This window comes from Pan troglodytes, chromosome 9, assembly GCF_028858775.2.
Source record: "Pan troglodytes isolate AG18354 chromosome 9, NHGRI_mPanTro3-v2.0_pri, whole genome shotgun sequence".
Classification (NCBI taxonomy): domain Eukaryota; kingdom Metazoa; phylum Chordata; class Mammalia; order Primates; family Hominidae; genus Pan; species Pan troglodytes.
This window is the reverse complement of record NC_072407.2, coordinates 46,256,015-46,278,187: the sequence shown is the minus strand read 5'-3', so window position 1 is coordinate 46,278,187 and position 22,173 is coordinate 46,256,015. Positions and strand designations below refer to the sequence as shown.

Genomic DNA, 22,173 nt, shown 5'->3' with positions numbered 1-22,173 from the left:
TGACTACACCTTTTGTTAAAATTTCTATCTTTAACAAACTAAAGTGGTTTTTTAAGGATCTTAACTCTGTAGAGAGATTAAAAATATGTCTTACTCTGGAATGGCTCATGATTATAAGTTTGTCTTAGTTCTGATCTCTCATGTATCTCTGAACCGTGTCCTGGTTTGAAATCATCTTTTGATACCTCTTTCAGCACTCTTTCCCAGTCCCAAATGATACAACCCCTTACTAATACCAATGTTAATATGTCAATTTCATGTTATTCTTTGTCTCCCTCTGTAACGTTTCAAAGCTGAGATATTCTGGTATAGAAATAATGAACTACATTTTTATTAGTTATTTTGCTGTTTATGTTATTTGCTACCACACTGATTTATATAAATGTTAAAATCTTTCCAGTTGTTAACATTTTCTTTTTATAGCTTTGGCAACTGCTTGGGGAGTCCTTGTCTCTCTGAGCTCTGCAATGGACGGCCATCGTATTATAGCCACTCACTTTCTGGAAACAAACAATTTATTATCTAAATGCTAGTAATTTTTTTATTATTTAGAAGTGCTATATGGATTACTTTTTTGTGTTATCAGATTGTAGCCATCCCCAGGGTTGATATCTAGAGTTTATCTATCTTCTAATTAATTTGAGCTTTGTGGTGTAACAATCTTATATATATATTCATGCATATTCACAAACTAACCCATGACAAATGGCCATTCTCTACTGAAACATAATAACTTATGGGAATATCTTTTTATCAAAGATTAAGTTAGAAGAAATTAAAGAGCACTAAAATCTGTTGAGTGTTTATGGTTTTACAGACACTGTGTTAACTTACACAATTTTACAATTTTTTTTAGAACAGACCTATGAGGTAGCTGTCATTGAATTCATTCTGCAAGTGAAAAAAAAAAAAAACAGCAGCTTAGAGAGGTAAAAACTGATCACGTTTTCCAAGATTTTACATTATAGACTAAAAATGAATATCCCAAACTGACTAATCCCAAAGCTTATGATCTTTCCAAAACATTATATTATGGATAAGGGCAGGATTATTGAGTCTCATTGTTGTAAATACCTTGAAGGAAAGGGATATGGGAGTTTAGAAAGACAGTTCCCAGTGTTAACAAATCACACACTTAGAAGGGAATTTTGGAGGCCATTCCTTTCACTTCTAGTAGGAACTCAGTAAATGACCTGAAGTGGCTGAAAATGAATCTTATTTATAAATATCTCTTGAAAGGGGATTTGATGGCATCTTCTTGGCAATATATCCCATTGTGGGAAAATCCCTGTTTTATCAAATCTGCAATTAATCTGTCAACAGGATTCTATTAAGTGCTGGCTGTATGCCAGGCTCTATATATGCAGTACCTCTAATATCTTTCTTCAAAAATAATTTAGCACAGGCTTACAAGGCAAACAAATACAGTGAGAACTAGTGATTCAGTATAAACAGTAAGTCTCAAATAATCAATAAAGGATTTCAGAGGATGAAGAGCTACCTGCGGAGTAGATGAATCTTAGGGGAATTTTAGAAATGATAGTTTAAAATGAGATTTAAGAGAGACACCTGAATTTCTTTCTGCAAATTCAAAGGCAATTCCTTTGAATATAAGACACAGTCTGCCACGCATAACAGTACTTGCTAGTATAGAAATCACTGGCCACTGGGATGTATTTTCCTAGACTGTGGGGCTCTAATACCTGCCTGAGTTTAACTTTTGGAACCACCCTTAACTATCCTGGAAACTAGAGCAAATTATATAAGAACTCTGTGCTTTAGCTTCCTTTTCTGTAAAATTGGGTCTGTACACCACCTTTCTGGTATCAATGTTGTAAAGATTAAATGAGTTATTATATGCGAAGTGTTTACAACAGTACTTGGCACATGGCAAGAGCTCAATAAATGTTGATGATGATCATCATCATTGGGGGGGATGAAAAGAAGGAGAAGAAGAGGAGGAGGAGGAAGAGGAGAAGGAGAAGGAGGAAGAAGATGCTAGAACCTATTAGAATCCTGTACAGTTGGGCACTGCCACCTCTTCCTCATGACCAGTGGGATCTGTACATACTTCAAAAGTCTCTACCCTGGCATCACTTGCCTGGGTGAAAGCAGAGAGGGGTTCACTATATCAATCCTTAACACAGTGGAGAATTGCACTGCAGTCTCTTTACTAATTTCACTGTGTGCCATATTAGTCAACATCCGTGGGTCTCTGCTGCCTGATTTTTATTCAATAATCTGCAAGCTGTTTCTGAATCTGAATCCATCATCTTATCTATGTTAGCTTCTTTTCCAGGGACTCATATTCTGGGTTTGATTACTCTCACATGAATTACTATCAAATGATAATTTTGATTCTTATTCAATACCAAGATTTGCTGCTTAAAACCCCAGTGCGGCACTCTGTAGATCACCCAGCTTCCACCCAAACCAGACTTTCCTGTACAGTTCTCCAGACTGAATATTATTTTATACCATGCCCTAGAGATTGCAATTTTAACTTAGATTTTATTATATCTAAGGTTTGAACTTGATGGATGGGGTCAACCCTGTGGTCAAAGTTGGTCTTTCTCTGCCCTTCCCAATGACCCTTACTTAATCCGTTTATCATAGGATCAGCAGTATTGGCAAAGTGTCTGGCTTGTAGTAAAATTGATACTTACCCCTTACCCTGATAAGATTTGACTATATTTTGAGTGGTGATTATTAGGCCACAACAGTCCTTGTGTCAAACAAAATTATGTGGAGGTGACACATCTATCATTGTATGACAGGTAGAATAAGTATGTTGTTGAGTTATGATAACCTATTACTTCACAGCTGAAGTATCTTGTTAGGTAGGTTTACAAAGGAGAATATTCCAGCAGAGTTAAGGTTAACAGTTGTGAGTCTTGCTCAAGCAGTAAGTACACATCTTTTGCTTTTACCTAGTTTCACATTCATATTTTCTTGGCATAGAAAAGGAAAGCTGCCTATACTTTGTATTACTTTCAGATGGGTTACAGACCTTTTATGTGATTTGGGCAAAAAATATAGTTTTCTCTTTACCTATGTACAACACAATATTTATATAACTCAGATCCAAAATTATTGGAAATACTCTTATGTGTTTGGAATTCAGCAGTGCCAATTGGCATTGTTGTCAAGAAAATGTTGGAAGGTTCACAAGGAGAAAATGAGGATGTAAATCATACAACCAAGAACAAATGTCTTCATCCTAGGAGGACATGTTTTACCTGTAAGCTGCCTCCTCCCAACTATCTCTTGATATCCTGATTGGGTATTATGGAATGTGAGTTGTGGTAATGGAAATTGTTGGACATAAAAAGAGTGTTAAACTAGGAGAAAATTGTGATATGCTGTGTGTGTGTGTGTGTGTGTGTATAATTTGACACATTTGAATATGTGAGCTCTCATAAAACTTGCACCTAAGATGACAGCTAACGTCATAAAGTCATCATTACTTCTCACTGATACTGAAGTCACTATTCTCTATTTTCTTTGTGCCTGGTGGATCCCTGTTTTTTGCACATTGTTGTAATACTCTAGGGAAATTTGAATACAATTGGGAAGTTAAATAATAGCTAAGGGAGTTAAAATAGTGCCCTCCTTTATGATCATTTGTTAACAGGATCTTACTTCTTTTTCTCAAAAAAGTTGCTGATACACTTTTGCTTGAAGTTAGTTTTCCAGAAGCAGACTCTATGATTAGGATTTGTGACAATTGATTTATTTTAAAAAAATCATACACCCAGGACAAACCTTTAAGATACTAGGGTAAGCTGGGCAAGGAAGAAAATCATAAGTTCTGGCCTCAAATGGATCCTGAAGGGGAGTTCTGGAATGTAAATCACTCTGAAGAATTTTTCCTAAGTCAAGAAGAGCTGAGCTTCATAAGCTTACATCCATCAGTCATTGTCTATGGGATACCTCAGGGGGACTTCAATTCCTAGCCCTTTTTGCCAAATGGTGCCAGTAGTGCAAGGGCAGATTCTGTTACAAAGCATTACAGTAACACCCCACTGGATGCAAAGCACACACAGAATCCTTCCAAGGGAAGCACAGACACAGAAAAGGAACTGAAAGAATTGCTAGAGGCTTATAGGTGTTTCTCTGCTATTTGTACATAAAACCAGGGAGCAGGCCACAGCATCTGAGGGAGACAATGTATAATAAATTAAAGTTTAAAGATAGGAAGGATTCTGGTCTCTGGGCTCTTTCATTACTAGCTGGCATTGCCATCTATTGGTTTAGAAGACTGCCATTGCTAAAAATAATATTAGGAAAAAAGAAGATTCCTTTGTCTCAGTAGCTTGTGGAAAGATACTTTAGGTTCAACAGTCTTCCTTCAAAAATACCTCTTAAGTCAGCTCCAGATTGTGATTCACCTCCTTTATTCAATTTTCACAGGCTTCATTTTCTGTAATAAATGAATAGTTTAGTTTGCTTGCTTATGTGAATAATGACTGTCCTCAGGGAGAACTGGGTAAAGAAAGGATAAGTTCACTTAGGAGAATGGCTCTTTCTACTCTCTAACTACAGTTCTCATTCTCCTTTTATTGAACAAATGTTCATTGCTTGCTATTAGTGCCAGGACCAGTGCTTAGGGCAAACAATACAAAGATGAATAAGACTTGGTCTTTGGCCTAATGAAGCTTATTGGAGAAAACAGACACTGTAAGAAATAGTTACAGCAGTGTTTCCTCATCTGCAATGTGGAAATATTAGTTACCTACTTTATTACTCTATTAGTTATCTGTTTTTGCATTATAAATTACCATACCATTCTCACAGTTTCTGTGGGTCAGGAATTTATACAGGGCACAGGAGGGATGCTCCATGGTTTCTAGGGTCTCAGCTGCAGAACTCCAAGGCTGAGATGCTAGTATCTGAAGGCTCATTGGTACACATGCCTGAAGTTGACATTGTTTGCTGGCTGGGGGCTTAGCTGGAGCTGTTGGCTGAAATACTCACATGTGGCCTCTGCATGTGGCCTGAGCTTTCTCACAACATGGTGGCTGGGTTCCAAGAGTGAGCATCCCAAATGAGAGATAACTGTCTTATAATGCTGACTGTGGAGATTAAATGACTTAATCAACAAAAATGCTAAGATCATCATCAGGCACATAGCTATTATTATTTAATAGTATTATTAATAGTAAACATGCATGCAGAATATGTTAGTAATAATATTTTATATAGACCCAGGGTAATGTAATTCCAATGCACCCTTTCAAGGGGACACTTATCACCCTTTTTGGACACCATCCAAGCAAATCAGTTGTTTATTTGGAAGCTACATTCCTATTCTTTGCTAGGGGTTCACAAGCTTCAGTGAGATATTTAAGCTGACATTTTAAAATTTGAACAGTATATTCCAAAGGGTCATCATAATTTTTGATTTGCAGTGAAAGAAGGCTGCCAAGAAGGATGATCAAGAGCTCTGTCATAATCAGAGAAAAAAGATACTTTGGGAAGGCTTGGAACTATGTCTCCAAGTGTTAATGTGGTGATTGGATCATAGAGGTGCACTAATGCCTTCACTTGATAGCACTTTTTAGTTGTATTTGTGATTATCATTTTATTCTTCTTTGCAAGGAAGTTGTTATGGAAGGATATATGAATAATTCTTATTTAATTGGAGGTTTTGTGTGTATAGTAGTAGTAAAGAGAAATATAGTCAGAAAAGGGAAGAGGGAAGTTAGAAGAGATACCATTTGATATCATCCGTTAAATTTTACGTGCATATTATGACTTAATTTAAATGACCAATCCCTTTCCAAAGGGCTCTTACGGTGACTAGACTGTATTTTCTGTACTGTTTGCTAAGAAAGACAGTATAGCTTATAGTGGTTCTGATGAGAAAACCCCTTTTCTCCTGAAAAAAATCTGAAGTCATCAGGATGTCTTTTTATCTTTGTATAATATATTATGCTAATATTCATCTTAGTGATTGTCTTCCTTCAGAGTACAGATTAGAGCCCGAATTACTTTAAAATGTCACTCACTTCATCTTGCACTATTTCTTGTCACCCCTCCCTGTCCCCAATACTCAAGCCATGTTTGACTTCTCTTTTTTTTTTTTTTTCTTTTTTGAGGCAGAGTCTCACACTGTCGCCCAGGGGCTGAAGTGCAGTGGCGCGATCTCTGCTCATTGCAACCTCTGCCTCCCAGGTTCATGCCATGCTCCTGCCTCAGCCTCCCGAGTAGCTAGGATTACAGGCGCCGGCCACCACGCCCGGCTAATTTTTTGCATTTTCAGTAGAGACGGGGTTTCACCATGTTAGCCAGGAGCCATGATTGACTTCTTACAGGCCCTGGATAAACCACATAATTTAACACTTATGTACTTGTATATATACATGTTGTTCCTTTTTACTGGAAATTCTCCTCCCTATTTTCCACATTTCAAAATGAATTCCTCCTTTTATTTTGAAAATCTCTTCCTTTTCTTGTCTCTACATAGAATCTCACTTCCTCCTTTGTGCTCCCATGACATTGAGCATGCACCACCATTCTTGTAGGACACATGCTCTTTTACTATTCCTTGCCTTTGGTACGGTCTGTTCTCCTCCTTGGGTACTGACTGTCTCTGAAGCAGGGACTATTTTGTACTCATGTTTGTTTTTTTAGTGTCTGTGACTTGGCCTTGTGCATGTTAGATAAAATGCCTAGTGAATGAATAACTTGAATTTATAAACAGATGTACTCAAGCCTTGTATGAAATTTACTTCTCTCTCCATAATCCAGCCTTACTTCTACAGTATGATAATGGAGTTTTTGTTTTGTTTCTGTTTTTCATTTATCTACTACTGTGTGATAGAATGCCCCCAAACTCAGCAGCTTAAAGCAAAAACAATCATTTCTTTATTTATCTCTGATAGGTTTGGGGATTTACTGATTTCAGTCAGGTGGTTCTTAATCAGCATCATACAGTTAAGAGATTATGGCTTGGTCAGAAATCATCATGAAAACTTCTTTACTCACCTGCTTAACAATTGACACTGACTGTTATCTGAGATCTCAGCTGGGGCTGTTGGAACACCTACATAGAATTGTTTTCAAACATAATGTAGGGAGTTACTGAAAAGCAGCTAAAGTCACCTACTATTCTTATATCATGCTTACATAGGCCTATGAGGGTTTGATCATGTTGTTCCTTCTACATCTAAAGTAATTCTCATTTCTCGTCTATCTAATTATAAATCAACTCATCCTTTAATTTTAGTTTTCCTGATCAATCATTCATTACTCTTTTCATTTTTTATTTTGTTTTACCCAGAATCTTATTTATGAGAAAGGACATATAACAAAATCCATCAGACTTTTATGATAAAATGCTCAACAAACTGGGAGTAGAGATAACTTCCTCAACCTGATAAAAGTCATTTATGAAGAATCAACAACCACAATCATATTCAATGGTTAAAGACTGAAAGCTCTCCCGCTAACATCAGGAGAAAGAAAAGTTAGAATGCTAACTTTGATCCTTCTGTTTAACACTGTACTGGAAGTTCTCAGTGGAGCAATTAGCAAAAATAAATAAATAATGTCCAAATTAAAAAGGAAGAGGTAAAACTATCTCTATTTACAGATTACAAAATCCCAGATATAGAAAATTCACAATGGATAGCACTTCACACCTAGTAGAATTTTAAAAAATGAAAAAAAAAAGTGTTGGCAAGGATAGGGTGAAATCAGAACAGTTGTACATTGCTGGTGGGAATGTAACATGATATCCACTGTAGAACATGGTTCAGCAATCACCTAAAAAATTTAAACATAGAGTTACCATATGACACAGCTATTTCAATCCTAGGTAGGTATATATACCCTCCCAAAACTGAAAACAAATAATTTCACATCAATATTCGTAACACTGCTATTCATAATAACCAAAGGTAGAAAAACCCAAATGTCGATCAATGGATAAACACAAAAAATGTGTTTTTTTGTATTTTTATATATATGGAAAGAAATATAAATTATATATGCACTTTATATATGTGCTTTATTTATATTATAAATATGTATATGTGTACAAAATATCACATATTGTATGTTTTTATTTATATAAAATATTGATAATAGGTGACTTCATATAGACAGAAAAGAGAGGTTGAGTGTTATATTAGTTCATTTTCATGCTGCTGATAAAGACATACCTGAGACTAGGTAATTTACAAAAGAACTAGGTTTAATTGTACTTACAGTTCCACATGGCTGCAGAAGCCTCATAATCATGGTGGAAGGCAAGAAAGAGCAAGTCACATCTTACATGGATGGCAGCAGGCAAAGAGATGGGGTTTTGTCATGTTGATCAGGCTGATCTTGAACTCTGGCCTCAAGTGATCTGCCTGCCTTAGCCTCCCAAAGTGCTGTGATTACAGGCTTTAGCCACCTCACCTGACCAGATGGTTCTTTAAGATAGCAATAACATATAACAAGTGATGGCTGCTTTTTCCTGGAGTCTTTGCCCTCTGGCTCTCTGCTAATAACCCTGTAAACCTTACCCTGTGAGCTTGTTCAGCTCTGTACTACTACATATGCCATGTCTCACATTGTCTCTTTCTGCATAGCATGACCATATAATGTATTATCCATGCTGAGATAATTTTGAGAGTAAAGGGACTTTCTTATTAAGCAAACTTGGACAATAGACATAAACCTGGACTATTCTGGGCAAACTGGAATATGAAGTCTTCTGGTTTTGAAGATGTGGACAAGGATTGTATCAAGGTTTTCATTGATCTAATTTTACAAAAGCCAGTAGTTCTGAACTTGTGACTCCCATGGGGAGGCAGTCAAGTTCAGGTTTTAAGACCTGAATCACAGGATTTGATGCAAAAGGCTTGTGATTCCTGCTGCATTGTCAGGAGTTCCGAAAATTTGCCGTTGGTCAAAACCAGGCTCAGTATCCAGGTTACTGGCAACAGAATGCCCTACTGATTGTGATGTTGCACACTGAATGCAGATTTTTTTTTTCCTCAGATGATCACACCCACTTTGCTTCACTTTCATGTCCAGAGCTGCTTAGACTGATTTCTGCAAAGTGCACAGGCATTTTCATGCTGAGGATAAAGGTATTTTGGTATTTAGACAGGTACTTAGACAAAAATTAGCTGGGTGTGGTGGTGCACGCGTGTATTCCCAGCTACTTGGGAGGCTGAGGCTGGAGAATCACTTGAAACCAGGAGGTGGAGGTTGCGGTGAGCCAAGATCACACCACTGCACTCCAGCCTGGCAACAGAGCAAGACTCTGTCTTAAAAAATAAAAAATAAAAAGAATAAGGAAATATGCCTAAAAATGACATGCACAGTCTTAAGCAAATTAGTTCCCCTTTTAGTCGTCTCACTTCCTTATCTGTAAAAATAGAAAACTATAGCTACAAGTCTTTGGTAAGCATCAAAGGAAACCACGTAGGTAGAATTGGGTGTAATGCTAATTATTTTACAATCAGATCTATCAGATTGGGCTGGATAAAATATTCCCTCTGCCATTCACAAAGTATGTTACTTTATATACATTATCTCACTAATATTAGGTTAAATTCTTCCTTCTTCCTTCTTTAAACAGTGACGGCTGCTAAAAAGGGTTGGAAGAAAATTTCTTAAAGCTTACATAGCAGAATAAATGTCTGAGAATAGGTAAGAGAAAGAGTTGGGGGGAAAATAAAAGATTAGTGAGAGATATTTGTCATCTAGCTATTGATACATTATCAAGCCTTGTGATAGTCAATGTGCTATTGGTAGAGGGATAGATCAACATGTCACCGGAACCTGAAAGATAATTCAGATCATGTATCTGTGTATATAAGAAGGTAGTATATGTAAAATTAAGAGTCCAATCAAATAAGTGGGATAGGATGCAATATTTAGTAAGTGGTGATGACATACTGGATAAAAATAAAATTCAACATCGGTTTTAATGTATACAAAATAAATTCCAAAAGGAATAAAAAATTAAAAGAACAAAAGAGCAACAAAAAACTTGCAAGAAAATCTAGTAGAAATTAACCAAATCTGCATACTCTGGAGTAATAAGATCAAAGATAAAGATGAAAAATTAAGAATAATTTAATGAGGAAAAATTTTCAGATATAAAGACAGTAGTCAAAGATTTGGAACAAATATATTTCTGATAACAAAAATATTTTACCTATCATATACAAATAGTTCCTATAAACTGACAAAAAGATAGCCAAATAGAAAAATAGATAAAATATATCAATAGGAAAATCCTTAAAAAAAACCTAATGACATATAAATATAGACAAGGTATTCAAAAATCAGTTAAAGTATAGCCAACTTCAAAAAGAATCATAATATCTATTTCTGTTATGATTGTAAGAAAAAATATTTTCACACACTGCTAAAATAAGTTAGAGTCTTTTCATCCTTCAGAAAAGCAAACTGGCAAGGTCTATCAGATTTTATATTGGATACATGTCTTAGTCAATTTGTGCTGTTATAACAGAACACCTCAGACTGAGTCACTTATAAAGAATATAAATTTATTTTCCCACGGTTCTGGTGGTTGGGAAGTCCCAGATCAATGTATTAATACCAGCAGGTTTGGTTGCCTGGTGAGGGCTCATTCTCTGCTTCCAGGATGCTGCCTTGACACTTTATCCTCTGGAGGGTAGGAACACTGTGTCTTCACATGGCAAAATGCAGAAGGGCAAACGATAGCCTAATGCTATGTGGGGCTTATAAGGGTTTTAATCCCATCAATGAAGGAGGAACAACCATGACCTCTTACAGGCACCAGCTTTTAATATTAACACATTGGCAATACCTGATTTTGGAGGGCACATATTCAAACTATAGCCATACTCATCTTGACCCAACAATCCCATTTCTGTAAATCTATTGCAAATAAACAAATCTACAGTATGTAAAGACACATTTATAAGCATATTTATTATACCATTGTTTATAGTGGAAACAAAGCAAGAATAAAGTGAATGCCTATCAATAGAGGAATGCAATAATGAATTCATTGGGAAATATTTAGCCAATAAAATAGATTAATTTGAGATATATTATTTAGATTTGGAGAAATTTCCATAAGATAGCATTGAGAAAAACAATGTAATATTAAACTATATAAACTATGATTCTATTTTCATAAAAAAGATAAAAAATTCATATGTATGCATATGTGTTTATGTACTATGTTTTATTGAACCTAAGGTATCATTGATTGCAAAACCCACTATCATTTCATATAAGAAAACATGCTGAGATTAAACCATAACAGAAGGTTTTCACTGGGGGGTGGAGGGGGACAGGGTCCTGCTTTGTCACCCAGTGTGGAGTGCAGTGGTGCAATCATGGCTCACTGCAACCTTCATTTCCTGGGCTCGAGCAATCCTCCTATTTCAGCCTCTCGAGTAGCTTGGACCACAGGCATGCACCAGCATGCCCATCTAATTTTTGTAGTTTTTGTAGAGATGGGGTTTAACCATATTGCCCAGGCTGGTCTTGAACTGGAAGACTTTTTTATAACTTAAAAAATTAACTCTCATTTGAAGTGCTCATTTAGATTCTACTAAGTATCGAAGCTTATCTTATATAACTTTATTCATACCTAAAAATGAACATGTAAAAAAAAATTGATCAAATTTCATTAAAACTTATTCATATCCATGGCAGAACTCTTCTGAGTCCCTTTTCAGCTTGATGTCCTAGATATTTTAGGTTTCTATAGAATGTCTTCTGAAATCAAGATCACTGAGGTTTCTTTTTTTTTATTTTTTTTATTTTTTGAGATGGGGTCTCACTCTATCACCCAGGCTGGAGTGCAGTGGCGCGATCTAGGCTCACTGCAACCTCTGCCTCCTGAGTTCAAGCAATTCTCCTGCCTCAGCCTTTCAAGTAGCTGGGACTACAGGCATGTGCCACCACACCCGGCGAATTTTTTATATTTTTAGTAGAGACGAGGTTTCACTCCGTTAGCCAGGATGGTCTCAATCTCCTGACCTCGTGATCATCCCGTCTCGGCCTCCCAAAATGCTGGGATTACAAGTGTGAGCTACCGTGCCTGGCCCACTGATGTTTCTTAAATGAGAATTCCAGCTGTGTCTACAGGCTTTAAAGATGTACAGGCATATGTATGTAATCATATGATCATGGAAAAAACTATGGTATATAAGCCTAACATGCGGTATCTATTATGGGGATGGTATATCTAAAAGAAAAAACATATTGCACTTAAAACACACAGTCATAATATGTATAATATGATACCTTTTTGCATGACTATGATACTGTATTTGTGTATTCATAGATACAGATTTTTAAAACATATTCTTATGCAAGGAAGGAAAAAGTGTCGGTGAATGACTTCATATTTCTATTGTGACTTCTATGTGCTCTGCACGGTTGCTGGAGTTCAGAAAACATTGGAAAGAGTTAAATGAGAATGCATATGAGGTAGTTACGATAACTATTAGTGTTATTATATCGTAGTGTATGACAAGTAAGATAATGTTTATCATATTGTGTATTGTTTTCCTTTCCTTCCTAGACACTTTTCCATTCCTACACCATTTCTCATAGGATTGCTGATAACATTGCTGGTATTCAAAATTGGTTGACTGAATGAAGAATAACAGAAGTTGGCTGGAATTAACATTTCCTAGGGTGAACTTTGTAAAATGTCAGTCATTCAAGATATACAGTGGAAAAATGGTTCCATGAATTTAGCTTGAGGAAAACTATAAAATTACAATTTTTTTCTGAAGATTCAGATTGATTTATGGAATCTGCAGTAAAATATTTTGTTGTACTGGTTGTTTTCTATAACACTTGATGGAGGAAAGTGTGTTGTGTGTGTAAAACATATTATCATCCTCTAGAATTTGTGTTCTACGGAGCAAAGAGAAAGTGGTTTAGAAACACTTGTTTTGATTCCTAACAGGAACTGAAAAGGTGTGGACACATCACTTCATACATCTCTAGCGCAGACAGCTATAATTCCTTTTGATATTTTAGCACAATGATTTAGGAGGGAATTAGTGTACATTCTTAAAAAGCAGCTTTTTCTCCTTTGTTTCATCTTGACATGGGGAACATAGTAATTGAAAAAAATGGAGACCATGATGTCAGTAATAAGGAATGCATGCATTTATATCCATGCTACAAAGCCCTAACATGAATTTCTGCTGTTACTTTTATTATTTTTAAGAAGACTCAGAGATTCATTTGGTGATCCTAGGAAGAGTGAATTGTATTGCAGACCCGGCATGAATGACCCTCTCAGGAAAACATCTTTAGTGGTTTTAAAGTCTCGACCTTTTAAAAGACAATTAAGCTCTATTGGAAAGAAGGAATAGTATAATCATCCTTTGTAATAAAGAATGAAAAGTTTCCAGAGATAAGGTAGAGGACATACTGGGAACTTTTCACAAATGGGCGTGTCTTAATTCAGAGGTCTATGTCCACTGGAAGCCGTCAAGCTCTCTTGACTGAGAAAGGGAGTAGAAGGCACTACTTTGCTTTTGAATTGAGGGCAGGATATGGAGGCCACATTGGACATAACTCCTAGGGAGACTTAGGTGGATAGCTGTGTTGAGGATGAAAATTGGAGTTGAAGTACTGAGCAGATTTCCATGCTCAGTCTCAAATGATTGACATCACTTTTCTTCAATGTTCAGGAGGTCTAATCTAAAAAGACTGACATTTTGTTTGTTTGTCTGTTTGTTTTTGAGATGGAGTCTCACTCTTGTCACCCAGGCTGGAGTGCATTACCGGGATCTCGGTTCACTGCAACCTCCGCCTCCCGGGTTCAAACAATTCTCATGCATCAGCCTTTTGAGTAGCTGGGATTACAGGTGCCTGCCACCATGCCCAGCTAATTTTTGTACTTTTAGTAGAGATGTGGTTTTGCCATGTTGGCCAGGCTGGCCTTGAGCTCCTGATCTCAGGTGATCCTCCCGCCTCAGCCTCCCAAAGTGCTGGGATTACAGGCGTGAGCCACTGCACCTGGCCAAAGACTGACTTTTAATGGCAATGATGTGGCAGGAAGAGAAACAGAAGCAATAACAAATCAGTAAAACAATTATAGTCCAGGACTTTCCCTGTTTTGTCCTAGGAATAGAATCCATTTTGCATAAATCTTTATTTTTTGATTTTTTGGTTTGTTTTCTCAACAACAGTGGTGAGAAGTCCAGTCCCCTCTAAAAGAACAGTACTGAACTTGCTACTATTCCAGTTGAGGTTTTGACCTTTTAATAATCAGCTTTAGTAATAAAGGGCATGAGATATACTTCTACTCCATGTATAGTGTAGTATTTCATATAGAAGTAGTTCTCATAGTGGTTTTAGACTGAAATGACCTAGGCAAATGGATTAAAATCAGACTCCTCAGGCTTTTTTTTTTTTAATCTCCTAGAAATGCTAATTCAATAGAGGGTAGAAAATCTCATTTTACTTTATTTTATTTTTATTTTATTTTATTTTAGACAGGGTCTCACTCTGTCACCCAGGCTGGAGTGTAGTGGCATGATCTCGGCTCACTGCAACCTCTGCCTCCTGGGCTTAAATGATTCTTGTGCCTCAGCCTTCTGAGTAGCTGGAATTGCAGGCACGCACCACCACATCTGGCTAGTTTTTGTGTTTTTGATAGAGACGAAGTTTCACCATGTTGCACAGGATGGTCTGGAACTACTTAACTCAGGCGATCCACCCACCTCGGCCTCCCAAAGTGCTGGGATTATAGGTGTGAGCCACCGTGCCTGGCCAGAATCTTCATTTTTTAATAAGCTTCCATGATGAGGATGAAGTAGTCGATCAGGGGACAGAATTTAGAAAAGACAGTTGATATGGTTTGTATTTGTGTCTCTGCCCAAATCTCATGTTGAATTCTAATTCCCAGTGTTGGAGGAGGGGCCTGATGCAAGATGATCAGATCATGATGGCAGATTTCCGCTTTGCTGTTCTCGTGATAAGGAGTGAGTTCTTATGAGATCTGGTTGTTTAAAAGTGTGTAGCACCTTCCCCTTCTCTCTCTCTCTTCCTTCATTTCCCGCCATGTGAGAATGAGACTTGCCTGCTTTCCCTTGGCCTTCCGCAATGATTGTAAGTTTCCTGAGGCCTCCCCAGCCATGCTTTCTATACAGCCTGTGGAACTGTGAGTCAATTAAACCTCTTCTTCTTTATAAATTACCCAGTCTCAGGCAGTTATTTATAGCAATGTGAGAACGTACTAATACAACAGCTCTACGCCATTAATTGTTTGAAATGGGGGTATAAATGGAACATGGTGATTCTTCCTAATTACTTTTGCAAGCCTAATGGTGATAAACCTGAGATGTAAAAAGTTAGAGGGAATCCTTTGGTTTCTGAAATGAGTGATTACCATTATCATATGTAATATTAGACTATATTCAAAGTTAAGATTATCATGTTTTCTAGAGAGTGTAAAATTATCTATGAAACCAGTCTAAGTTGAAAAAAGATTGAGAAGCAATTAATAAGTAATTAGTTGTTTATCTTTAATATGTCTGGACTGAGAGGAATCCAAGTATAGCGAAAATAATTAGACTTCAAAATAAAAAAGGCTTCAGTTCATGTTACGACTCCAACACTTCCTACATATGTGATCATAGACAAATTACTTCACCTCCTTGAATTTGGTTTGCACATTTGTAAAATGAAGAAGACAAGATCTACCTACAGAGGCTGCTGTGAGGATTGTACAAAACTAAGTGATGCCGCAAATGCCAAGAAATTGAATCTTTCTTGTTTATTACTGAACCCCCAACCCAAGCACCATGCTGAGTGTGTAATAGGGGCTGAAAACCTCCACCTTCTAATTAATATAATTTGGAGGTAGAAGATTGTACTCTCAGCTATCAAAACAGCATCAATTTCACTCTGTAATTAAATGTTTTCTCCTTCTCTGGTTTGAAGATACCATAATATTTTTTTTTTTAATTTCTGTATGTGCTCTCTTAACCACTCACCCATTTATCCATGGAGCATAAACACAGTCAAGTAAATGTTAAAATGTAAACCTCTGTAGTACTAAAGAGAATTATGTCACTCATGTTTTCAGCTTAATGTGCACGTTTTTCTGCTTAATAATGAAATGGGAATTGAAATGAAAATTACCAAAACAAAATCAATGCTTCTTCCCCTTCCTCCCCACTCTCTGTAAACCACGGTTCAATATATACATATCAATTGAACAGTGGTATATGTAAATATATATACTTATATTTTATATATATATATATATAAATACACACACACACACGAATAAATAAATACTTCAGGTTAATACCATTCTTTAGTAATTGGGATCAGAAAGCTAACAGAAAATAATTAAAATAATTGCTTCCTTGCTTTTTCCTGCCTTGGAAGTTGACATATCAATATGACTAAAATATTAGGGAAATCCCAGAATGCGAAGAGAAAACACTGACAGTTTTTAACTCGATATATATATCTGTGTGCATATCTATGTCATTATCTATACAAATAACATCTATATATTTCTAGTTAGAGATTTAAATACTCTTTAATAATAACAGTAGCTAATACGAGTATTTAATATTGAATAATATTAAGGACAATTGTAGGCCCTAAAAATCTATGAATATCAGTACTTTTGTGTGTTTTTAGTCGTACTAAACACAAGGTTTCCTTAGATTCTTTAACCTTTAGTTAGGTTAGAGCATTATGTTTAGGTAAGAGTTTTTATGGATTCTATGTTTCCTTCAACCACTTACACATAGTTAACGCTCTGAAAACAAATTTTTAAAAATAGGGGAAAAAGAACAGTTAATGGCTATAAATGGTTCTCAAAAAATTGTTCAGCTTTTTAGTTATGTCACTTGAGTAAATCATGTTATCACCTTATCTCTTTGAGACTTAGTTCCTTTATCTACTTATGTTTACCTAAAATAATGCTATCTGTGTTATTCTAATGTTAAACCAGTTCACTTAAAATCATCAGGTTTTAATTGAGCCTTAAAAATGTCTCAAGCTCTAAACTATGGGTGACAAATATATGGATTAGAAATTCTCTACACACTAGGTGCTAAAAACTGTTTGCATGAGTAGTAAATTAGTAGAAGCACAGAAGATATGAGGAGTGGTGTCTGTTTTAGTATAAGTTACAAAATAGGACAAAAAAAAATCCCCTTTTATTGATCCCGGCACAATGAAACTGCATCTCCTTTTGTGTCTCCAATTATATATATATATATATATATATATATATATATATATATCTATCTCATACACACACACACACACACACACACACACACACACAGTTTTTAGCATCCAGTGTGTAGAGAATTTCTAATCCATATATTTGTCACCCATAGTTTAGTGCTTGAGACATTTTTAAGGCTCAATGAAAATCTGATGATTTTAAGTGAACTGGGTTGACAGAATAACACAGATAACATTATTTTATGTAAACATAAGTAGATAAAAGAACTAAATCCCAATAAGATAAGGTGATAACATGATTTACTCAAATAACTTAACTAAAAAAAAAATCTGGGTGTCAGAGGGGAGTTATCTATACCTGGAATTTATTGGAATCTCAAACTGAACCTTCCAGATCTACCTAGTGGGCACCTGAGAAGTAGCTCTCTCTCAAAATTGAAGCCCTTGCTTATAGAGGAAAGAGTTTGGGCTTTTGAGTCAGACATGGGTTCTGGGACTCACTGCAGTATTTACTCTCTGTAGGATATTGGGTAAGTATCTTAGCCAATTTGATTTCTAGCTTCCTCAACTAGAAAATAGGGCTAACGATATTTCATAGATGTGTTGGGCAGATTAAATAAGCTAATGTATGTATTTTACTCTTTTCCTGAGTCATCGCAGTAGGTATGCAGAAAAGAAATAGCATTTCTAAATTAAAAGTTCTTTAGGCTTAACAAAACCATACCATTTAGTAACAAATTCTTCCAGTTAGGCTTACTGAGAAGCCTAAAGTTAGAATGCTAGAGACCATTTGCCCTGAAATTAAAAAGCATCTTCTATTTCCAAAAGGATGGGCAATCCCTCATTCTCAAACTTCCATTCAACTGCCCATTATCTGCCAATTAACATAGGCCCTGGGGGTCAGAGCCCATCTAATCTGCCTGGTTTTACTGCTGCTTACACCCATGATTCCCAAGGTGTGTGCTGAGGCACATTGAGATGCTACACCAAATTCCAGGGACACACTGGGACATTTTAACTTGTTAGGAAAACCAAGTGATACTCATTTCTGACAGGCACAGTGTGAATTGCTAGTTTGCTTTACATTCGCTTCAATGCTGTCATATCTTTGGGAAGCTGAGTTTTCAGCAGTTGCTGGGATAAAAATGAAACCCCATGTTTCAATGTGAAACAGGAAATGAGGAGGGCAGTGTCTGACCTCATTGCAAGCTTTGAAAAGGTGGGCAGTGCCCCACACGTGCATACCTCCCATTAGCAATCACCACTTGTGGTCATTTAAGAAAGAAGAACATCAATTTTTCTTGGAAATTATATGCATTACTTTTTCAGAGAGCTATAAGTTGTTAAGAAACAAATACTTGTTAAGTTTTTTGGATAAAACTACCTAATAAATGAAACAGTTGTGTATTTAACATGATTCTTCACATGTAATTTGTGACCTACCCACACCAAAATCTCCTGGAAAACTTATGAATACTCCTGAAACTTAATTTCTGAAATCTACTTTATAAATAAATCATCTAGTTATTCTTATATATGTTAACATTGAAAAACCGCTCACCTAAATTCACATTTTTGTTCAACATTCCAGGTTATATCGTATTTACTTTTCAGCCAAAACTCTTTTCTTTGAAATACCTGTTTGCATTTTTAGACCTCAATACCACCTACAGCTGAAGAAATACCACCCGGCCCTGTTTCACCTTTTGTCTTTAAAGCAATAGAGCCACAGAAAAATAGCCAGGAGGCTAAAGGCTGGAAGTCTAGTCCTCCCTGTTATCATTGTTTATGGGAACAGCCAGGTAGTATTGATTTGTCACCTGGTGATGTTAATTACCAGCCAAGCATTCAGATTGTTACTTTTTTCTCCGCTCTCAGCTTGATCCCTGAAGTTTCAGCATGGAGTTGGGAAACATTTAATGGAAAGTTAATCAGCCAAATCCTCCCAGTTTAGAAGTTACTCTCTGGCCCTGGCCCATGCTTAGAACACTGGGGTGTCCATGTAAGGTGGGGAAGCAATTATTTACTGAATGCTTCCCAGGGGGCCCCAAAGGGGTAATGACCCTCAACAGGGGCCTTCTGGAGTCCCTTATTTACCACAGAGAGAATGTCCTGACTCATTATGTTTTTAAAGATTTGTTTATTTTTGTCAAGGAGAGAAACAAATAAGCAAAGAGGTGCTTGCTTCTGAGGTGCCAACAAGGAACATTTTTGTTTGTTTTTTAAGTAGCAGCATCCTGTCTGTATTAGAAGATGTGTGTGAGAGAGACTCCGGTAATCTAGATTTGATTTGCATGTTAACTTTTCTGCTTTCAATCAATAACTGCTTAATAAAGTCTCTGGCTAAGCATCCTGAAATCGATTTTCTAAGATAATTTGCATTTAATAATTTGAAGTGCTTTGCACAACAGCCAGTATTTAAGGGGAAGAAACAGAAGGTGGTGTGATTGCCATACAGAGAAGGTTCAAGCTGTGTTGTGGATAATGGTGGTCTCTGTTGGAGATGACAGAGTTCACAGATCTGGGTCATTAGGCTACTGGGAGATGGTTTCACATGGTGAGAAGAGTTAAGCTCTGGGGACTACCTGGTCTTGAGATCCCCCTCTGTTCTCAGACACATCAATTTTCCTCCATTTACCTTAGAATCTTGTATCTATAAATTAGACATAATACCCACTACACAAGGTGTTGATTCTTTTCTGAATATTCCAAAATATATCCCTATCCCCCATCCCAGATAATTTACGTTCTTTATTGTGGACCACCCTTATTTCTTACTGAGGAATCCTTTGTTTCTGGCCCTCACTTACTTCTTGCAGTTGTACCCTTCCTCAATCCATCTTCAATGCTATAACAGAATATAATTTTGTGAAAATTAAAAATGTATATATATATATATATATATATATATATATATATATATATTTGTACTTTCCTGGCTCAAAAGCTTGTAATAGTTCTTCTGTACCTTAGGATTATGGGACTGCTGTGAGTCCAGTCCCTGCCAGCCTAATCTCTCACAGCTCCTCACGTAAGCTCTACCTTCCATCCCCACCAACATTCTGTGTCTTTCTCAGGTTTGCCAATCAAACCTCTAAGATAAGCATTCACATTAGCTGTTTTCTGTTTCTGGAAATCTCATCTACTGCTTGTCATCTGAGTATTTGCTTCTCATTATTTTGGGTTCAGAATAAAATTACTTCTTTCAAAAATTGTATCTTGTCCATGGAGATTTTAAGTGTTCTTTCACGGACTCCTATATTCTTTTACAGAGAGTTTCTCAATATAATTTCTACGTTAGAGCTCCCCAGGCAGCACTGTAATTATCTTTCTTACACTCCGTGAAGTCTGGGACCAGCTCTGTGTTGTGCTTAATAAAAGACAGATTTGGTCAGAATTTTTATCTGTAAATAGGGGCTACATTTCAATAAGATTGTTGTATGAAATAAATAAGTTACTAAATGAAACATATCTGCAACAGACACTCAATAAATTTGTTTCCCATATATACTTGCAATGTGGGTTATCAGCTTATGTTTGAGCAATTCATTCACTCATTCAACAAATGTATGAAGTGCCAGCATATATTAGGTAGTGTTTCAGGCCCTGGAGACCCAGAAACAAGAAAACACACCTCTCTTCCAAGAGAATCATATAATAGTAGAATGTGTATACACCAGGAGTTTGAGTCTTTGTGGCTGATTTTTGTCAAGTTGTATGAACTACCTTTTGGCATTGAGGAAGCTAAATTTCACAGTTAAATATGGTCCTGAAATTAAAATATCTACTTGGGAACATAGCCACATTATCAGATATGTTGAATCTTCCTGAAAACCCTTTGGACCATGTCTTACCAAATCAATGAGTACAATCAAAATTGGGCTGAGAAATATGTGCGAGTTCTGTCAGGAGAACTGGCCTATCTGTAAAGGGCTCGTGCATTCTGATGGACTCTCTTGTGTTGGGTATATGTTATGCATTGAATATTTGTGTCCCCCCGAAATTCATATATTGAAATGCTAACCCCCAATGTGCTGGTATTAGGAGGTGGGGACTTTGGGAGTTAATTCATTAATGAACGTGGAACACTAATGAATTAGATTAGGTCCTCATAAGAAGAGACAGGAGAAGATGCTCTTTGTCTCTGCTCGCTGCCATGTGAGGCCACAATGAGAAGATGGGCATTTGCAAACCAGGAAGCCAGCCTGCAACAGACGCCGGATCTGCTGGCACCTTTATCTTGGACTTCCAGCCTCCACAACTGTGAGAAATTACATTTCTGTTGTTGAAACTACCCAGTCTGTGACTATTTGTTAAAGCAGCTCAAACTAAGACACTACACATTGAGAAATAGAAGAAGGAAAAGGAAAACAGAGATGCAATTCTGTTCTTTGGAGGACCATGATCGCTTGTCTGGACCCAGAAAATATTTCCCATTTGCTGCACAGATGCCGTCTCATCCTTCCAGGTAGGTAATGATCACTGATTTTCTTTCTGTGATTCACATTCAGGGAATGGAATTATCACTTAATCCACAAGGTTTAATAACTCCTGGGTACTAGTTACTGTGACAGGGGCTGGAGGTAACTGGTGAATAAGACCACACAGGTTTTTTTCCTTCATAAAGCTTTCAGTTCAACACAAGATGCTAACATTTTAAAAGATAATTTATATAATATACATTTAACTAAAACTATAATAAATGCAGTGGCAGAAAACTGCAAGGTGCTAAGAAAAAACAAAACACACACATAATCACAATCTCACATATTCTGTGTAAAGAAAGACTGATGTATTTATTTGAGGAACCTCATTTAAGAGGTGAAAGTAAATGCTGAAAAACATTACACTGGCAACAGAAGTGTTAGAGACTGGGAGACTATGCAGTAGAGACCTTACAGTCAATGGTTCATAAACTAGAAAAAGCCGGAAGCATTTGAGAAACAAAAAAATAAGGCCAGGGTGTCATAAGGGTAGAGA

At 36.6% G+C, this 22,173-nt stretch overlaps 2 long non-coding RNA genes across 2 annotated transcripts in view; one reads left to right on the top strand and one right to left on the bottom strand.

Annotated features, from left to right (window-relative positions):
* Nucleotides 1–776: 776 nt before the first annotated feature.
* LOC107967326 (uncharacterized) lies at nt 777–8,925 on the bottom strand. Its single transcript, XR_001707671.3, has 5 exons — nt 8,215–8,925; nt 6,991–7,048; nt 4,978–5,075; nt 4,362–4,423; nt 777–891 (listed from the first exon to the last, which is right to left on the bottom strand). It is a non-coding gene; the product is annotated as an uncharacterized LOC107967326 (long non-coding RNA).
* Nucleotides 8,926–8,989: 64 nt separating this feature from the next.
* Nucleotides 8,990–22,173, top strand: part of LOC104008471 (uncharacterized) — a 66,039-nt gene continuing 52,855 nt past the window's right edge. Inside the window, exons 1-2 of the long non-coding RNA XR_683068.5 lie at nt 8,990–9,086; nt 21,591–21,661. This is a non-coding gene — a long non-coding RNA (uncharacterized LOC104008471). The remainder of the gene's footprint in view (nt 9,087–21,590; nt 21,662–22,173) is intronic.